The sequence below is a fragment of the Octopus sinensis genome, linkage group LG1 (assembly GCF_006345805.1).
Source record: "Octopus sinensis linkage group LG1, ASM634580v1, whole genome shotgun sequence".
Classification (NCBI taxonomy): domain Eukaryota; kingdom Metazoa; phylum Mollusca; class Cephalopoda; order Octopoda; family Octopodidae; genus Octopus; species Octopus sinensis.
In genome coordinates, this window is record NC_042997.1 from 90,090,641 (window position 1) to 90,107,091 (window position 16,451).

The 16,451-nt window shown below is 36.0% G+C and overlaps 1 protein-coding gene across 1 annotated transcript in view; it reads right to left on the bottom strand.

Moving 5' to 3' along the window:
* Nucleotides 1–16,451, bottom strand: part of LOC115217375 (GTPase Era, mitochondrial) — a 121,953-nt gene that overhangs the window by 46,694 nt on the left and 58,808 nt on the right. The gene's annotated exons all lie outside the window — the stretch shown is intronic.

The window sequence follows — 16,451 nt, forward strand, 5'->3', positions numbered from 1 at the left end:
ATAGGCTGTGGGATAGATAGACTGTGGGACAGATTGTTTGTGGGACATGACTGTAGGACAGATAGGCTGTGGGACTGATAGACTGTGAGACAGATAGATTGTGGGATTGAGAGTAAGACAAAGACATACAATGATGTAGACATACAGTAAGATAAGTAAACAGTCATTGAGACAAGCAGACAGTCAATAAAATAGGGAGACATTAAGACAATGAGAGAAGTTTGTAAGCAATGAGACAGCTTGACAGGAAGCGGAAAATAATTTCCAATTGTCATCAAAATACATAAAGACAGAGTGTAGTGTTAGACAGTGGTATGTAGATACAGCCATAGTGGACAGTTTTATTATCTAAATTTGTGTGTGAATTACATAATGTGGCATCTTGGGAGACAAATATTGTGGAGCAGGGAGAATGAAGATAGGGAGAAGAGAGATTGGGAAAAATAGAGACAGGGATCAAGAAAAGGGCATAGAGAGAAAGAATGGAAGGTAGAGAAGAAAGAGGAAGAGGACAAAGACAGAGGTGGAGAGAGAGAAAGAGAGAGAATGAGAGAGAGAAAACTGAAAGAGATAGGTAGAGCAAGGATGAGAAAAAATGAGGAAGAGAAAGTAAAAGAAAATGAGAGAGGGTGAGAGAGAGAGAGAGGAGGGTGATAGGGAAAAATAGAGACAGGGGAAGGGATAGAGAAAAGGGGCATAGAGAGAAAGAATAGAAGGTGTAGATGGGAGAAAGACGAAGACAAGAAAGATAGAGGTGGAGGGATAGAAAGGGAGAGAGAGAGAGAGAGAGAGAGAGAGAGAGAGAGAGAGAGAGAGAGAGAGAGAGAAGTGCAAAGAAACAGAAGATAATAATTGAAAAAGTAAAGAGAAGTAACAGCAGGTCAGACATAGCTTTTATTGGTTTATGACGTGTGAAAATTGGAGGGAATCACCAGAAAAATAGGGGACAAAGCTATTTGTAAGATATAAGAGAACAAAGCTGAGACTAAAGGAAGGTGAGAGCCAGAACTGAAGGGGAAGGTGAGAGAGAGAAGAAACTTTTATGTATGTGTGTGTCTAATTTTACATACAGACACATATACAGACATGTATATACATGCACATACACACACATGTATACATACACACATAGATATGCATGCAAATGCATACATGTACATACAAATGCATATGTATACATACATATATGTACACACATATACAAATGCATACATATATATATAAAAATGCATATATATATATGCAGATACCTATGTATAGAAATGCATACATATACATGCACAAACATATGTGTAGACATGCACACACACATACATAAAGAGAGATAGAGAGAGAAATTCAAACATGCCTGGATGGATGGATAGACAGACAGAAAGATAGATAGATAAAAAGACAGAGAGATTCATGAATGGATGGATGGTTAACTATATATATATGTATATATATGTATGCATGTATGTATGCAGAGGGAGAAATAAAAAAAGAGTGGCATAAATAAAGTGATAGATAAATTAGGTAGATACTTTAGGTGGACAGACATGCACATAGACAAATCAGATAGAGTTTAGAAAGGTAGAGCAGTAGATTAGATAAATAGATGATTAGATTATATAGCTAGATAGATGGATGGATGAACAGATAAAACAGAACATGAATACACACACAGAGATACAGCTACACAGTGTGTTGTTGTTGTTGCTGTTGTTGTGTGTGTGTGTATGTATGTGTGTGAGAGAGAGGGAGAGAGAAAGACAATTCAGATAATATAGATTAATAAACAGAACACACACTACTACACAGAGTGCAGTTGTGTGTGACAATTCAAATATAGATAGATTAATAAACAGAACACACACATACACACATGCATGCACGTACACATGCACACACACACACACACAGAGTTCAGACAAATAGAAACATAGTTAGAGAGGCAAAAATGAGAGATTCCATGTTGTCCCTTGGAAAGTGCTCTTACACATTCTGCACATAAGCTCACATACACAAATGCACAATCGCTCACAAGCCAAACACATGCATACACACATAGGAGTGTGTGTGCGTGTAAGGTGGTGGTGTTGGTGGGAGATAACCATTGAACAAATCGAGGTGCAAAGCAAGAGAAATGAATGGCCAGGCCAAATTGACAGCGAGAACATTGGTGCCAAACCAACACGCTCAGGTGACAAATCACATTGCTTGCAGGGTTTGGTTTCTACAGAAAACCACTGTACTGCTTTACTGCCTCTGCTCACTTCAACAGCATCTCCCCCCCAACTCCATTCACCAAACCCATCAGCTTATCCCCATTTACCAAACCATTTTCCTCCAAGAGTTGACAGATACAAGATCATACACACATACACACATGCACATAATTATGAAAATTTACTCTCCCTCTTTTTCCATGGAAAAAAAAAAAAAAACAGAAAAATGTTTCTGCATGAGATTGCAGTGATCAATTATAGTAACGTCCAGTTAGTTCATCACTTAAAACATGCAAAGAAAGATAGGTGGGTGACAAGGTATGGTGTTATGGTAGTTGTGCGTGCGTGTGCACGCACATGTGTGTGTGTGAGTGTAGGTGTGTTAGAGAACATACAAGACTTTAAAAAATATATACACATGCAAATATCCTCCTGATCATAATCATAATGTTCACTTTTACATGTTTGCATAGGTCAGATAGATTTTGTTGAGTCAGGTTTTCTATGGCCAGATGCCCTTCCTGTTGCCAGCCTTCACCTGTTTCCAAGGAAGGTGATATTTCCCTGTCATGACCAGACATTGTTTTTCAAGGAAGATTGGAAATGAATATCCTCTCTAGTATGACAACGGTGCTTATTTACAACCACCATGTGATGTCTACACAAGGGCACACACAAACACACGAACACATGCATACATTCATATGTAATAAGCTTCTTTCAGTTTCCATTTACCAAACCTTCTCACAAGGCATGGGATGAGCTGGGGCTATAATAGAAGATAATCAAGGTACTATACTAAGAGACTGAACCCAAGACCATATGACTGAGAAGCAAGCTTCTTAACACACAACCAAACACACATATGAAGGATTGCTTTGGTCCAAGGCTAGAATGCCTGTCATGTCTACAGGAGTTGTGGGTTCAAGTCCTATGGGCAGCATTTGACTTTTTCTATCGAGAAGGGGTTCTCAATCCAATATCTAGATGCTATTATTTATAGCTTTATATGTACTCTGAGATTCACTATTCCACAAAAAAACCAAAAAAAAACCCCAATTATTTCACATTCTCTCAAAAGTATCTGGGCAAGGTTGTTAAGGAAGACTAGCAGATACCTGTGCATACCAGCCTCCCCTCTCTATGCTACTAATGTTATCCAAGGGAAAGGCAAAGGCTGATACAGCTTGGCACTAGTGACATCACAACTCATTTCTACAGCTGAGTGAACTGAACCAACATGAAATAAAGTGTCTTGTTCAAGAACACAACACACAGACTGGTCTGGGAATCAAACTCACTACCACATAATTGTGAGCCTAATGCTCTAACCACTGAGCAATACATACACACATACATTGTGTATGTGTGTATATGTATATATACGTGTGTATGTGTGTGTGTATATATATATATATATATATATATATATCACACACACACACACACACACATATATATATATACACATCTATATATTATGTGTATGTGTATATGTGCACACACAAAGTAATGGAATGGGCAGTTCAGATAATGGTATGGTGGTGTGGCAGATGGTAAATGGTGTCAAGGAAACATTCAAAAGAAAAAGGATTTTATTTTACAATTTTGAAGTGTTACATTTTTTGCCAATACATCTCTTTTATGGGAAGGATCATCTCTAATTCAATGTACATATGAGCACACATACACAAATTAATATATTCTTTATAGAGATTAAGCAGCTGTATGTATGTGTATTGAGTGAGTATATATCATTGCTATTATGCAAAAGTGCCGCAGTCTAATTACTGAAATGGGTAAAAGATAAAAAATAAAAGATATATATATACAATGGGTTTCTCTCAGTTTCCATCTACCAAATCCACTCACAAGGCTCTGGTTGGCCTGAGGCTATAGTAGAAGACACTTGCCCAAGGTGACACACAATGGGACTGAAACTAGAACCATGTGATGTGGAAGCAAGCTTCTTACCACATTGGCAGAGCTGGTAGATGGTAGATAGAATGCTTTGTGTTATTTTTTCTGACTCTTTCATATTTTATGGAGTCAATAAATAAAGTACCAGTCTGGCACCAAGGTATGTTCTCTTTTAGCTTTAGAAGAAATCAGCTGTGCTTGAACCTAGAGAGGGATGGACTCTGATGGATTTAGATGTCCACAACATACTACATATGATATAATCCTTATGATTCCATCAAGAGTTGAAGGCTCAGGGAAGGGAAATGGGGAGGTCATTCATTTGTTCATGAACATATGTGATAAAAAATGGTCATGCATGAAAAAGAAAAGAATAATCAGGGAGACAATAAAAATGATACTATAATGTATTGTTAGTGCTAGTGCCTTGAAAAATCTACTTAGTACACTCCGTAAAGGGGTTAGCATTAGGAAGGGCATCCAGCTGTAGAAACCATGCTAAAGAAGACATTGTAGCTCAATGCAGTCCTCTGGCCTGTTGGAGGATTGTTGAACAGTTCATTCCACGCCAGTATGGAATACAAATGCTAAATAATGATGATGATGACAATGATGATGATGAATTCTATTATCGAATGAAGTCCTTAGGAAAAGGACTACATTAGCAATGGAATTCCAAGAAATAATGGTCACAGCTGAAATGCCTTTAATTAAAGGTTTGCATATTGATAGAGGCGATTGACTATACATGTTCTGATTCTCAATATCTTAACAAAATAAGGAAGCTCGTATGTAGTTACCCAGTCTATTAGAAATATTAGCCAAATTTCTAACTACTTCCAAGGATGCTTTAGATAATGTAGTTCTAGATATATGGTTTCAAAATAAAATGAGATGGCCAAAGGTGGAATGCCTTTGATCAGAGGTCTGTTTGATTAAGGTTGCTCTGAGGTTAAATATCAGCAGAAAAGAGACACTAAAAGAAATTGAACCTAAGTAAAATTAAGATTTTCTAAATTTTTGAGAACATTCCACAGTAACACATCTCACTAAATTAGCTGATTGTTTTGACATTCTCACAGCAAAACAACACTCTAAATAGATTACATTTGTATTGCTTATTTAGGGGGACACAGAAAGAGGTGTAGTGGAGAAGGTTGAGTGCAAATATTAATAATGTAAAAGAAAGGGATAAAAGATAAAATAAACAAATTATCTAACTAAAAAAATAAAATATGCAAAATAAGCTAAAGAAAGAAAAATAACAAAATTAGTAAAAGACAATTAAAAAATAATAGTAATGATAACAATAACATTGTGTAACAAAATAAAATTATTTTTTGGTCTTTGGTCAGTAAGTGTTATTTCTATAAATCAAAGGAAATGGTTGTTATTCCCTTCAAACTTTGATTTTGTGACCTGGACATTTTCCATCACATTTCAGACAGATTCAGTACTGCTTGCTGAAGCAGAATATTCTGCTCAATACCACAAATTTGCTAGTCACTTGATTGACCATAACCATTTGAGCATGTCCCTTAGTGGACTGTAAAGATGGAAAAAATGCTACTAAGTGTTATGTCTGAGGGTTAATGATACCACCAGCTTGCTGTCTTAATAATATTAACCCTTTTTACTATAGGCACAATGCTTGAAATTCTGAGGAGGGGCACTAGTTGATGACTTTGACCCCAGTACTCAACTGGTTCTTATTTCATCAATTCTGAAAGGATGACAGGTAAAGTCAACCTCTGCAGATTTTGAACTCAGAATGAAAAGATGGACAAAATACTACTAAGTATTTTGTTTGGTGTGCTAATGATTTTGTCAGCTTGTTGCTTTAATAATAATAATAATAATATTAATATTAATAATAATAATAATAATAATGATAATAATAATAATAATAATGGTTTCAAATTTTTGCACAAGGCCAACAAGTTTGGGGGTGGGAGTATGTTGACTACATCAACCCCAGTGCTCAACTGTTATTTATTTCATCAATCCTGAAAAGATGAAATGCAAAGTTAACCTCAGTGGTATTTAAATTCAGAATATAAAGATGGATGAAAAACTGTGAAGCATTTTACTCAGTCTACTAACAATTCTGCCAGCTCATCACTTTAATAATAATAATGACGATGATGATGATGATGACGACGGTGATGATGATGATGATGATAATTATGGTACACAAAGATATGTTTGAACCCAGAAACTATCCACCGCCACTGCTCCATCCAATCCTTAATATCCGCCACCCAACAGACTCCCTACAACTTTCACTCCATCTCCAGGCAAGCTGTAATTGACAAGGGAAAGAAGGAAGTGAAAAGTGACATGAATTTCAAATATTCATATCTACTTCTGAGGTGTGTGTTTCTATATGTACAATTGTGTGTATGTATGTGCATGTGTGCGCCTGCAATGTTGTATGAATGTATGTCTGCAAATGAGTGTGTACATTTGTATGTAAGTATGCACATGTATATGTGGGAATATGTATGCATGTATATATGTGTGTGTATATACATACATATAAATGCATGTTTTGGTGTATATACATTGCATGTATGTATGTACTGAGCATAGGTGATCTAATGTGTGTGTGTGTGTATGTATGTATATACGTATGTCAGTATATATATATATATATATATATATATATATATGCACATACACACATCCATAATTATTTCTGTATGTACTGTACCACACAACTGCATGGGTATGCACGTGCACATATGCACATGTAAATGTATACGGGAGTATACACAGGTATACATGATCATACAAATGTAAACATAAGGGTATAAGTGTATGTGTGTGGGTACACAATACATTGCACGTGCATGTGTATATGTATGCATGTACATACTTTCATCTATGAAACTAGCACATACACACACACTGTACCTATATATCTCACTTAATACAAAATGACACTCTATGTTAATTACAGTTGTGACATGACCCACACTGACATCCCCTTGTGCAGTGATGGTGGTGGTGGTGATGGTATTGAGGGTTAGTGTGTAATAGGTAGTGATATGGTGGTATGAGGGTGGTGTTCGGTAATATGAACTGGTATGGAGTGTAGTAGTGCTGTTATTATATTATTGTTTAGTCCCAAGATAGCTCTGATCCAATAGACTGTATGCTTGTTTTATTTCCAGATATATTACATTCAAGACTTTGGTACCCTGGCAATCTGTTGGTTATGACAATGAGTATTCTGGGTGATCTGATCAAGGGAACAGCCTCCCTGTGAAATTAGCATGCAAGTGGCTGAACACTCCACAAACATAAGTACCTTTAATGTAGTTCTCCGGGAGATTCGGCATGACACAGAGTGTGACAAGGCTGGCCTTTGAAATACAGGTCCTATTCATTTTTGCCAGATGAGTGGAGGAGAGCAATGTGAAATAAAGTTTCTTGCTCAAGGACACAATGCACCACTGAAAATTGAACTTGTAACCTTACAACTGTGAGTCAAATACCCAAACCAATAAGCCACATACATTCACTATACATCTAGGACTACATTTTTTTAATGTACCCATTTTTTAATGTAAGATAATAGAGTGTCATTTGAGGGAGATTTATTTACTATTTCTTTTTATATATACACTTTTATTTTTGTACGGTGCTTGGCTGAGTGGTGAAGAATTTTGCTTTGCAATCAGAAGGGCCCAGGTTCAATTTCATTATGTAGTATCTTGGGCAAGAGTATTTATCTACTGTAGACTCAAGTTGAACCAAGCCTTGTGAGCGAATTTTCATAGACAAAATAGGAGGTGCAGGTGTGGCTGTGTGGTTGAGAAGTTTGCTTCCCAACTGCATGGTTCTGGGTTCAGTCCCACTGCATAGCACCTTGGGAAAGTATCTTCTACTACAGCTCCAGGCCAACCAAATCCTTATGATTGAATTTGTTTGACAGAAACTGTGTGAAAGCCTACTGTATATATTTGTGCATATGTGTGTGTGTATGTATGTGTGTGTGAGTGTGTGTGTGTGTGTGTATTTTTCATCTATGTTTTTCAGCCTCACCATTTGTCAACTGGTGTTGGTTTGTTTATGTTCCAGTAACTTAGCAGTTTGACAAAAGAGGCCAATAGAATACCAGTAAAGGAACAAAAGAATAAGTACTGTGGTTGATTTGTTCAACTAATACCCTTGAAAGTGATAGCCCAGCATGGCTGCTGTCCAAGTAAAAGATAAAAGACAAAATTATTCATGTGTCCTAGCATGGCTACAGCTTCAGGCAGAAACCAATCAAAGAATAGAATGTAGTGGGGAATCTCATCTTTGGCAACATGATAACCAGCTTACCTATGATTTAAGCTGTGCCAACCATGACCGTCCCATCTCCTTGTGCATCAGGAAGTATAGTGGAGGTGCATGGCTTAGTGGTTAGGGTGTCAGCATTATGATTGTAAAATTGTGGTTTCGATTCCTGAACCAGGTGACGCGTTGTGTTCTTGAGCAAAACACTTCATTTCACATTTCTCCAAAAAAAAGGCGGCGAGCTGGCAGAATTGTTAGCACACCAGGCGAAATTCTTAGCGGTATTTCGTCTGCCACTACGTTCTGAGTTCAAATTCCACCGAGGTTGGCTTAGCCTTTCATCCTTTCAGGGTCGATTAGATAAGTACCAGTTACGCACTGGGGTCGATGTAATCGACTTAATCCTTTTGTCTGTCCTTGTTTGTCCCCTTTATGTTTAGCGTCTTGTGAGCAATAAAGAAATAAGGAAGTATATTGTTTAATGTGTCCTTGTTTGAACCCTTTAGCATTCAGATTATTCTGTCAAATGTTATGATTATTTATTAACATTGCTTTGAATTAATCATGCATTATCTCATAGCTTTGAGATTTTGATAATGTGATTGTTTATTTTTAGAATAATAATGTAGAGTAGGTGCAAAAGGCCAGATCTGACCAGTTTGAACATAGAACAGGTAGAATATTGGGGCCAGATATGGCAATGCTAAGCTGTAATTTGAGGGAGATTTAGCAGCTATTTCTAGCAGGTTGAGCAACTATGTACAAACCATAGTGCTAGTAAGTTCTAACAATAACTGAAATGTAGAGAACAAAGTAGACTTCTTATATTTATCTCTAGCAGTGTATATCTCAGCACAGTGTTTGGAGCTAATGTGTTAATGATGTTGTTGATCTTAACCATACAACAGCTCCATAAGAGAAGAAAAGTGTTTACTCAATAGCATAAACTATATCCCTAGTTATTGTTTAGTCCCAGATCAACTTGATTGAGCAGACACATGACCAAAGGAATTCTGACATAAGCATCCCATATATTTAGTGGGATATTTAGGTCTAATCTTTAAGTATTTACTCAGTAGCATAAACTATATCCAAATTATTGTTTAGGGATATCAAACTGATAGAGCAGTCATATGACCAAAAGAGTTCCAACAATAACCATCCCGTATATTTAGTGGAGTATTTGGTTCAATCCTTTAAGAAAAGTATTTACTCAGGAGCATAAACTATATCCCTAGTTGTTGTTTAGTCCTAGGTCAATCTGATTGAAGTCTTATCACCAAAGGAGTTCTGACTATAACCATCCTATATATTTAGGGTGGCCTATGTGCCTCAATGACCCTGAGAACCATACCAGTGGAGTGCATATTCCAGGTAGGGTTTTCTATACCAGAGAGGTGAAAGGAGAGGTGCCAAACTAACATGGAGTACCTCTTCCCAGACATAAAAATAGGGTTGCATAGGGCCAGTACCATTACAAAGCAGTGATGATAATTCACAACCAACAAGACTTGAGAGAAGATGGCATTACCCCAGGGAAACATATGTGAGATACTGAAGCTGAGCAGAAAAAGCAGAGATTCAACTAGAGAGGAACAGAAAAGATAGCCCACAGTTGAGAACAGTAGAGAAGAATTGTTGATGGCCTATGCTCCATTGTGAGTGAAGGGTTGAAGTAGTACTAGTGTGTATTTAGAATCAATCTATCCTTTCCTTTCTTTAAAAGAATGGGGTGTGTGATTTAAGGGAAATTTGGTTGTTACTAGCAAGTTGAGTAACCACTAGATGCTTCCTCATTAGTCAGAATAGACAAGTGTCTTGTACTAATGACTACTATCAAAGCAGACAACAGTAACACACTTCCACATTACAGTTGGAAAGTATGTTTATCTGGCTTCACAAACCATGAACAATTACAGAATTATTTAAATTTATGTCATTGGCCCACTAGAGTCATTCCCCTCAGCTCATTTTAGATAATTATGAAAATTATAGCCTTGGAATGACCAAAGTTCTGCGAATGGATTTGGTAGAGAGAAACTGAAACAAGCCTATTATACGTGTGTGTGTGTATGTTACTGTGTGTTTGTGTGTTACTGTGTCTTTGCCTGGAAACTTGTGAGTGACATTATAATGCAAATGGTGTCCTTTGTTTCCAATCTTGTGTGAAAACATGTCTGGTCATGGAGAAATATTATCTTATTTGGAAATAAGTAGGGGCTGGCAACAAGAAGGGCTTCCAGCAGTGGAAAATCTGCCTCAACAAATTCCATTCAACCCATGCAAGTATGGAAAAGCAACATTGAAAATATATTTTTCTGATGCGTATATATTTTGATGAAGAATATATTTTTCTAATACCTCTGAAACATGTCTGTAGATGTTACCCCAGTGCTCAAGTAGTATTTATTTCATCAACACTGAAAAGATGAAAAGCAAAGATGACCTCAGTGGAATGTGAACTCAGAATGTAAAGCACCAAAGACATGTAGTTAAGAATTTTGTCCAAAGTGGTCATGATTCTGTTAGCCTTAATAATAATAAATATTATTTAATAATAATAATAATAATATTTTCTACTATAGGCATAAGGCCTGAAATTTTAGGGTTGTGTAAGTTGATAACATTGACCCCAGTGCTTGACTGGTACTTATTTCATCAACTCTGAAAGGATAAAAGACAATGTTGACCTCTGTGGAATTTGAACTTAGAAAGAAAAAGTGGAATAAATATTGCTAAGCATTTTGTCCAGCGTGCTAACAATTCTGACAGCTTACTGGCTTGAATATAATAATGATAATAATTCTTCCAACAATAGGCACAGGGTCTGAAATTTTAGGGGAGAGGAGTAATTGATTACATCAAACCCAGTGCTTAACTGGTACTTGTTTCATTGACTCTGAAAGGATAAAAGGCAAAGCTAACCTCAGCAGAATTTGAACTCAGATCATACAGAGCTGAAAGAAAAGCTTCTAAGAAATTTGTCCAGCATGGTAATGTTTCTGCCAAGGTTAGCATCTTAATGATGATGATAGTGATAATAACAACAACAATAACTAATAAAAACTCACTGTAATTATTGGAAAGCAGTATGTGTTAAGTATAATGAGTTAGGTGCTAAACTTAAATCAAAGATGCATAAGCCTCACTAAAAAGGGTTCTACTTTGTCGAAAAAGGGTGACAGCCTAGTATAGGATTGGATGGAGGGTGTGAATGTAATTCTACAAAGCATGACAATATCTTCTTTCTAATTTCCAATCTCCAAATAGTTTGGTGTGAGGAATGTGTGGAAACTAACAAGAACTTGTCGAAAACCAACAAACTGCTTATCTTTTTGTCGGCTAGATCTTATCTTAGACACTATGTATACACCTGCTTCGATATGAATTCAGGTGTATATATATATAAGGTAACATAACATTTTCTTAAATGTGTGTGATTTATATATATATATATATGAGGACATGCATCTGTGTTTTGAATGTATGTATGTATGTATGTATGTATGTGTGTATGTATGCATGTGTGTGTATGTGTGTATACAGATATACTTGTAAAAACATATATAGAGGTGCAAGTGTGATAGTGGCAAGAAGTTTGCTTCACAACCACATGGTTTCAGGTTCAGTCCCACTGCATAGCACCCTGGGTATGTGTCTTCTACTATAGCCCTGGGCTGACCAGAGTCTTGTAGATGGATTTAGAAGACAGAAACTGAAAGAAGCCCATACATGTATGTGCACATGCATGTGTGTGTATGTGTGTGTGTATTTGCATGCTTGTGGTTGACCCATAACACTACTTGACAACCGGGGTCTGTCTATTTACATTTCAGTAACTTAGTGGTTCAGCAAAAAGTGACTGAATAAGTATCAGGCTTTAAAAAAAAAAGTATAGGAGTCAATTTGTTTGACTAAACTTTTGAAGGTGGTGTCCCAGCATGGCCACAGTCTAATGACTGAAACAAAGATAAAAGAAAAAATATAAGCGATATCTATCTATATATAATTGTATATACACACACGCTTATACATACACACACACACACGTTTATATACATATACATGTATATACACACACACACACACACAAATATATATTTATGTGTGTATGGGTGTGTGTATATATATATTTATATATATATATATATGAGGACATGCATCCGTGTTTTGAATGTATGTATGTATGTATGTATGTATGTGTGTATGTATGCATGTGTGTGTATGTGTGTATACAGATATACTTGTAAAAACATATATAGAGGTGCAAGTGTGATAGTGGCAAGAAGTTTGCTTCACAACCACATGGTTTCAGGTTCAGTCCCACTGCATAGCACCCTGGGTATGTGTCTTCTACTATAGCCCTGGGCTGACCAGAGTCTTGTAGATGGATTTAGAAGACAGAAACTGAAAGAAGCCCATACATGTATGTGCACATGCATGTGTGTGTATGTGTGTGTGTATTTGCATGCTTGTGGTTGACCCATAACACTACTTGACAACCGGGGTCTGTCTATTTACATTTCAGTAACTTAGTGGTTCAGCAAAAAGTGACTGAATAAGTATCAGGCTTTAAAAAAAAAGTATAGGAGTCAATTTGTTTGACTAAACTTTTGAAGGTGGTGTCCCAGCATGGCCACAGTCTAATGACTGAAACAAAGATAAAAGAAAAAATATAAGCGATATCTATCTATATATAATTGTATATACACACACGCTTATACATACACACACACACACGTTTATATACATATACATGTATATACACACACACACACACACAAATATATATTTATGTGTGTATGGGTGTGTGTATATATATATTTATATATATATATTGAGATTGAACAGAATCTATTACATATATTGAGTACTTTTACTCCTGTTTTATAACACACTCATAAATAAGTTATAAGTGAATGCAGATGTAAACAAATGCAAAGAAACACATGTATAAACACATATACAATATATATATATATGTATATATATAAAATTGCACATACATAACATAGTCTTCCTACCATACAGCCACACTGTTTTGTTTATAAGCTGATTTGCTGCAGAATAGCATTTGGGATAGCTCCCTGGACAACACTGAGTTGTAAATAGATATCTTAATGTGGATCAAATTCAGAAGTAGTAGATACCTATTTTTCAATAATCTACAATATTGGCGAAGTATCATTAAAGGTTAATGTACTGTAACTTTTTAATCAAAACTTTACTTTGTAGGTGGATGTCAATAACTTGTGAAACTTTTCAGCTCACAATGATGTCACTGATGACATACCCTCTCTGTCTCTCTCAATTTCTTTGGACCCAATGTAGTTGTAATGTCTGGAGTTGCATTTATCTTAAAGTTTGCAAGCAATGATCAGGTTTTTTCTTCTTTTTTTTCTGTACTGTATGTACAAATACTATTTTTATGTAATGTCTGAATTTCACCTACATGTAGGAGTGTAACATGACTAGCATAATTACTTGTACATTACTTTAAAAAATAAAATGCTGATATTTTTTAGTTTTCATTTTATTTACCTGTAATCATGTTCAACACTTTTATATTTTACATAAAACCAAATAAAAAAAATGGCACACATGTACTTCAGCATTACCATCATCATTTTTTAATGTTCGTTTTCCCTGCTAGTACGGGGTGGAAGATTTGACAGGAACAGACAGGTCAGAAGACTACACCAAGCTCTACTGTCTGCTTTAACACTCTAGCATTTAAACTGGTCATATCTGGCACAAATATTCTACCTTGTTCTACATTTGAACAGGTCGGATTTGGCCTCTCTTGCATACTTTATGATATCATTTTCAACATAAACATTGAAATCTTAAAACTGTGAAACAATGCATGATTAATTCAAAACAATGTGAATCAATAAGCATTATATTTAGTAGAGTATTCTGAATTTTAGAGAGTTAAACAAGACATCATAGGTGAAGACTGATACCTTACCTTTCTGGTGGTATTATGTATGAAAAAAATTGTTAAATATTATATAAAACTGTATTATGAAATGTGAATGAATATTGTGTTTAAACATGATTCACATCCTAAATTGTCTCATTTTAAGGATGTAAATATAGAAAACCCCCCACCAAAATCTGAAATCTGCAACACTTTTGGTCCCAGGAATTTCAAACAGAAGATTCTCAACTATCAGCCCAGGGCATGGAATTGGTAGAAATCAGTAGAGTATCAAATAAGATGAGGTTTGGTATTAGCTGTGGCTCTTTATGTTCTAAGTTATGCATAGTGGGCTAAACCTGTCACTAGATGTAGTACGATCACTTGGTCCTTGTAAATCTTCAGTGGAAGTTACTCTTTTGCAAGCATTCATGCAAACAGGTCTCCAATTTGAGGATAATTTCTGCCTTTCCTCTCAGCAGTCTTGAAGGCCCTGAGAGAAATAAAGGGTCTCTCTGATTAAATTGTTGTAAAAGTTATGTTAAACATGAAGGAACCATGATGTAGGAGGGGACCAAATGTGGCAGAACAAGCCCAGTGGAAACACTATAACTTGTTTAACCAAACATGGACACTGCTCTACTTCACTGTCTTAATCTTTCATCCCACATCACCTCTTTCTCTCCTTCTAACCTTTTCTCTTAATTGCTTATTCTGCCAACTTTTAGAGGCAATGTAATTGAGGAGATAAAATATTGCAAAGCTAACTGATAGATTACGAGCTCAAATCTGCTTCAGTAGTTTCATAGTTTGTGAGCAGAATATTTTATTCTATAATGTCCACCAAGCTTTACTGAGTAATCTACAATAGACTAGCATCATCTCCAGAAGTAATAATACTCTTCCATTTAAAACTACAGAAGCTAGCTGAGACTGAGCTCTCATACTCAGGAAATACTCCAAAAGTCACTAAAAGCCTCAGCTGTCTTCCATTTCTGTTTGTCATTCATATCACTATCAACAAAACTCACTATCTTTCTTAATCTCTCTCTACTTTTCTTTCTCAACTTTTGTCATTCCTTACCAATTTCTCTCCACTTTTTTTGTTCTCTTTTTCTTTTCTATCTTTGACTACTTTTCTTATATATATACTGTCACAACCTTATTCTCCATCTCTCTCTGTGTCTCTCTCTTTCAATTTCTTTTTTCCTCACTTTCTCTTGTCTTCTCACCATCACATGTACCTTCCTCAATTTTTCCTCTTGTTTCAACTCAGTTACTATTATTACCATTATTATTCTTGCTTCCACTTCCTCCTCCTTTTCACATACAGCCAGGTGTCCCCCATCAAACTGCAATATATACACCTTCGAGGTGTCATCAAACATTCTGCTCACCTCCCCCCTCACAAAGTTCTTCCCTTCCCCCACAATTATCTCCGTTTTACTGACATACATACCTCCGTGCACCGCACATGTACACACACACACACACTCATACACACATACACACAGAGACTTCTACACACAATACTGAAAATCCTTCTTAATTCTTTGTTGATAAATAAGCAATGGGGTAGGTAGGGTTTGAATTTGCAGTGTGTAAAATTAGCCACCTGAAGAATGATGAAGACAACAGCAGACAGAGGGAAGAGTACAGAAAGTCAACCAGATACTCAGCCAACTCTTGTCATGTCACGTCACATCAACACCATGGAAGGTAAAAAAAAAAAAAATCAACAACAAAAGCTAACAAAAAACACAAAAAATACAAATGATACAAGAATTTAATTTTCCCCTTCAAAATATTGCAGTTTCACAAACATCTTCCAATACTTATTATTATCTGTTAACAGAAAAATGGGCAATAGATAGGTAATTGGAAATGTTCTAATAGATTTTGTTGGCGGAATGGAATAGAGTGTGACGGGAAAGTAAGTGTTGGCAGGTTGGTGAAGGACTTGAACATTTTTCTTCTTGTTCTTTCTATTCAGAATTATTTTTTTTTCTGAAAATATTTTTTTTGCCAACATTATCTTATCCTTAAACAATATAATAATCATGGATCTATCTACAATATCTGTTCCAATTTAGCAAATACATATAGAAAAACAA